The 5000-nt window shown below is 46.0% G+C and overlaps 3 non-coding genes across 3 annotated transcripts; all 3 read left to right on the forward strand.

Moving 5' to 3' along the window:
- Positions 1 to 479: 479 nt before the first annotated feature.
- On the forward strand, positions 480 to 598 carry LOC140576071 (5S ribosomal RNA). The gene has a single exon (XR_011981305.1). It is a non-coding gene; the product is annotated as a 5S ribosomal RNA (ribosomal RNA).
- Positions 599 to 1987: 1389 nt separating this feature from the next.
- Positions 1988 to 2106, forward strand: LOC140575669 (5S ribosomal RNA). Its single transcript, XR_011980938.1, has one exon. It is a non-coding gene; the product is annotated as a 5S ribosomal RNA (ribosomal RNA).
- Positions 2107 to 3496: 1390 nt separating this feature from the next.
- Positions 3497 to 3615, forward strand: LOC140576472 (5S ribosomal RNA). The gene has a single exon (XR_011981683.1). It is a non-coding gene; the product is annotated as a 5S ribosomal RNA (ribosomal RNA).
- The last annotated feature ends 1385 nt before the right edge of the window (positions 3616 to 5000 follow it).

Genomic DNA, 5000 nt, shown 5'->3' on the forward strand with positions numbered 1-5000 from the left:
AGCTTTTTTCTTTTTTTTTTTTTGCCCGGCTTCCATATTGGTAGGAAGTAGCCTCTGCATTTATCCCGTATTCCTGTTGTACCTTAGTATGTGGAATTTAGGGGTGTAAATAAAAGGAGCCAAGACAGTTGAGAAAGATTTGTGATTTTGTAATTGTCCCGTTTCACGAGCCCATTCGACTCATGTGGCTTATGTGACTTTTATGTTGACAAGGCCGAGTCTGGCGGCCGGCGTTAGCCTTTGTTGCTGAATGTTCAAGTGTCAGCCAAAAGAGCAAGTTTTGTTGTTTTATTTTTTTTGTGAAAAGAGAAGGAGGACAGGAGAGAGCAATGAAATGTGTGATTGGTTTGAATGAGCTTGGTGGGGTTGCTTTGGAAGTAAGAAAGGAGGGCGAGTAAATGTGTGTCCTCTGTAGTGTGGAAAAGGCAGCCGTCTTTTGCCGCATGCTTATAAATAGGCTGAGTGGAAGCAGTGCTCTCGCTTACGGCCATACCACCCTGAGCACGCCCGATCTCGTCTGATCTCGGAAGCTAAGCAGGGTCGGGCCTGGTTAGTACTTGGATGGGAGACCGCCTGGGAATACCAGGTGCTGTAAGCTTTTGCCATCCTCAAGCACTTACATGCACATTCTTTCACTTGCTTTTCTTACTTTTACTCCATCTTACTTTACGCTTTCACAAATCTACAACGCATTACCCTTTCTTTTACATGTACGTCCTTGTGTTACATTTCATACGGCCTTTGGAGTCTTCAGAGTCGAAACATTTCAGCGTCAGATGCCGTTTAAGCCCACCTGCATGGCCTGCCATGGGATGGAAACCAATCAGTTGTAGTTTGGCTTAATTATAGCCAGTTGCTCTCAAAACAAAACACTGGAAAATATTCAACAAGAACTCTGTGGAGGGAATGCTGTGGATAAAAGTAACCCAAGCCTGCCAGTAGGGGTCAGTGTACGTTTGAGGAAACTGACAACATGGGGGGGAAAGTCTGTTACAGGATGTCAACGCAGAGCAGAACTACAACCAATCACAGTTGCAGCTCATGGGTGGGACAAGCCCAATATTTGCTGTTAAAAACAAACAAACAAACAAAAAAACACCTGCTAATTTAGATCACTTACTTAGGTCACATTAAAGCAACACATCACGAAAGGGAGTGAGCCGTGGGGCAATAACAGCACCGTTTCGTCACAGCCGTGATGTTTATTTCACCGTTACACGCAACCTCAAGTCATGGGCCGCCATTCATGGGTCCCCGTTCTCGTTTCGGGGGGCTGATTTCCAGTTGTATTGAGTTTTTTTTAAATTCTCCTCCCAGACCTGCCTGCATCTACAACAGTTGTTCTTTTGTCCCCCTAAAGCTTCACAGAGCTCTTTGAACTTGACATGGCGACGCCACTTCCCTAAGTCAAAAGGCTGGCTGGCCCACTCAGCCCGAGCCTGCTTCACCTGCATCCCTGCGACTCGCAACTCACCTCAGAGCGATGCTTCGCCCGGCGTGCTAGCGTGAGCTTTTTTCTTTTTTTTTTTTTGCCCGGCTTCCATATTGGTAGGAAGTAGCCTCTGCATTTATCCCGTATTCCTGTTGTACCTTAGTATGTGGAATTTAGGGGTGTAAATAAAAGGAGCCAAGACAGTTGAGAAAGATTTGTGATTTTGTAATTGTCCCGTTTCACAAGCCCATTCGACTCATGTGGCTTATGTGACTTTTATGTTGACAAGGCCGAGTCTGGCGGCCGGCGTTAGCCTTTGTTGCTGAATGTTCAAGTGTCAGCCAAAAGAGCAAGTTTTGTTGTTTTATTTTTTTTGTGAAAAGAGAAGGAGGACAGGAGAGAGCAATGAAATGTGTGATTGGTTTGAATGAGCTTGGTGGGGTTGCTTTGGAAGTAAGAAAGGAGGGCGAGTAAATGTGTGTCCCCTGTAGTGTGGAAAAGGCAGCCGTCTTTTGCCGCATGCTTATAAATAGGCTGAGTGGAAGCAGTGCTCTCGCTTACGGCCATACCACCCTGAGCACGCCAGATCTCGTCTGATCTCGGAAGCTAAGCAGGGTCGGGCCTGGTTAGTACTTGGATGGGAGACCGCCTGGGAATACCAGGTGCTGTAAGCTTTTGCCATCCTCAAGCACTTACATGCACATTCTTTCACTTGCTTTTCTTACTTTTACTCCATCTTACTTTACGCTTTCACAAATCTACAACGCATTACCCTTTCTTTTACATGTACGTCCTTGTGTTATATTTCATACGGCCTTTGGAGTCTTCAGAGTCGAAACATTTCAGCGTCAGATGCCGTTTAAGCCCACCTGCATGGCCTGCCATGGGATGGAAACCAATCAGTTGTAGTTTGGCTTAATTATAGCCAGTTGCTCTCAAAACAAAACACTGGAAAATATTCAACAAGAACTCTGTGGAGGGAATGCTGTGGATAAAAGTAACCCAAGCCTGCCAGTAGGGGTCAGTGTACGTTTGAGGAAACTGACAACATGGGGGGGAAAGTCTGTTACAGGATGTCAACGCAGAGCAGAACTACAACCAATCACAGTTGCAGCTCATGGGTGGGACAAGCCCAATATTTGCTGTTAAAAACAAACAAACAAACAAAAAAACACCTGCTAATTTAGATCACTTACTTAGGTCACATTAAAGCAACACATCACGAAAGGGAGTGAGCCGTGGGGCAATAACAGCACCGTTTCGTCACAGCCGTGATGTTTATTTCACCGTTACATGCAACCTCAAGTCATGGGCCGCCATTCATGGGTCCCCGTTCTCGTTTCGGGGGGCTGATTTCCAGTTGTATTGAGTTTTTTTTAAAATTCTCCTCCCAGACCTGCCTGCATCTACAACAGTTGTTCTTTTGTCCCCCTAAAGCTTCACAGAGTTCTTTGAACTTGACATGGCGACGCCACTTCCCTAAGTCAAAAGGCTGGCTGGCCCACTCAGCCCGAGCCTGCTTCACCGGCATCCCTGCGACTCGCAACTCATCTCAGAGCGATGCTTCGCCCGGCGTGCTAGCGTGAGCTTTTTTCTTTTTTTTTTTTTGCCCGGCTTCCATATTGGTAGGAAGTAGCCTCTGCATTTATCCCGTATTCCTGTTGTACCTTAGTATGTGGAATTTAGGGGTGTAAATAAAAGGAGCCAAGACAGTTGAGAAAGATTTGTGATTTTGTAATTGTCCCGTTTCACAAGCCCATTCGACTCATGTGGCTTATGTGACTTTTATGTTGACAAGGCCGAGTCTGGCGGCCGGCGTTAGCCTTTGTTGCTGAATGTTCAAGTGTCAGCCAAAAGAGCAAGTTTTGTTGTTTTATTTTTTTTGTGAAAAGAGAAGGAGGACAGGAGAGAGCAATGAAATGTGTGATTGGTTTGAATGAGCTTGGTGGGGTTGCTTTGGAAGTAAGAAAGGAGGGCGAGTAAATGTGTGTCCCCTGTAGTGTGGAAAAGGCAGCCGTCTTTTGCCGCATGCTTATAAATAGGCTGAGTGGAAGCAGTGCTCTCGCTTACGGCCATACCACCCTGAGCACGCCTGATCTCGTCTGATCTCGGAAGCTAAGCAGGGTCGGGCCTGGTTAGTACTTGGATGGGAGACCGCCTGGGAATACCAGGTGCTGTAAGCTTTTGCCATCCTCAAGCACTTACATGCACATTCTTTCACTTGCTTTTCTTACTTTTACTCCATCTTACTTTACGCTTTCACAAATCTACAACGCATTACCCTTTCTTTTACATGTACGTCCTTGTGTTACATTTCATACGGCCTTTGGAGTCTTCAGAGTCGAAACATTTCAGCGTCAGATGCCGTTTAAGCCCACCTGCATGGCCTGCCATGGGATGGAAACCAATCAGTTGTAGTTTGGCTTAATTATAGCCAGTTGCTCTCAAAACAAAACACTGGAAAATATTCAACAAGAACTCTGTGGAGGGAATGCTGTGGATAAAAGTAACCCAAGCCTGCCAGTAGGGGTCAGTGTACGTTTGAGGAAACTGACAACATGGGGGGGAAAGTCTGTTACAGGATGTCAACGCAGAGCAGAACTACAACCAATCACAGTTGCAGCTCATGGGTGGGACAAGCCCAATATTTGCTGTTAAAAACAAACAAACAAACAAAAAAACACCTGCTAATTTAGATCACTTACTTAGGTCACATTAAAGCAACACATCACGAAAGGGAGTGAGCCGTGGGGCAATAACAGCACCGTTTCGTCACAGCCGTGATGTTTATTTCACCGTTACACGCAACCTCAAGTCATGGGCCGCCATTCATGGGTCCCCGTTCTCGTTTCGGGGGGCTGATTTCCAGTTGTATTGAGTTTTTTTTTAAATTCTCCTCCCAGACCTGCCTGCATCTACAACAGTTGTTCTTTTGTCCCCCTAAAGCTTCACAGAGTTCTTTGAACTTGACATGGCGACGCCACTTCCCTAAGTCAAAAGGCTGGCTGGCCCACTCAGCCCGAGCCTGCTTCACCGGCATCCCTGCGACTCGCAACTCATCTCAGAGCGATGCTTCGCCCGGCGTGCTAGCGTGAGCTTTTTTCTTTTTTTTTTTTTGCCCGGCTTCCATATTGGTAGGAAGTAGCCTCTGCATTTATCCCGTATTCCTGTTGTACCTTAGTATGTGGAATTTAGGGGTGTAAATAAAAGGAGCCAAGACAGTTGAGAAAGATTTGTGATTTTGTAATTGTCCCGTTTCACAAGCCCATTCGACTCATGTGGCTTATGTGACTTTTATGTTGACAAGGCCGAGTCTGGCGGCCGGCGTTAGCCTTTGTTGCTGAATGTTCAAGTGTCAGCCAAAAGAGCAAGTTTTGTTGTTTTATTTTTTTTGTGAAAAGAGAAGGAGGACAGGAGAGAGCAATGAAATGTGTGATTGGTTTGAATGAGCTTGGTGGGGTTGCTTTGGAAGTAAGAAAGGAGGGCGAGTAAATGTGTGTCCCCTGTAGTGTGGAAAAGGCAGCCGTCTTTTGCCGCATGCTTATAAATAGGCTGAGTGGAAGCAGTT

The sequence above is a fragment of the Salminus brasiliensis genome, chromosome 13 (assembly GCF_030463535.1).
Source record: "Salminus brasiliensis chromosome 13, fSalBra1.hap2, whole genome shotgun sequence".
Taxonomy (NCBI): domain Eukaryota; kingdom Metazoa; phylum Chordata; class Actinopteri; order Characiformes; family Bryconidae; genus Salminus; species Salminus brasiliensis.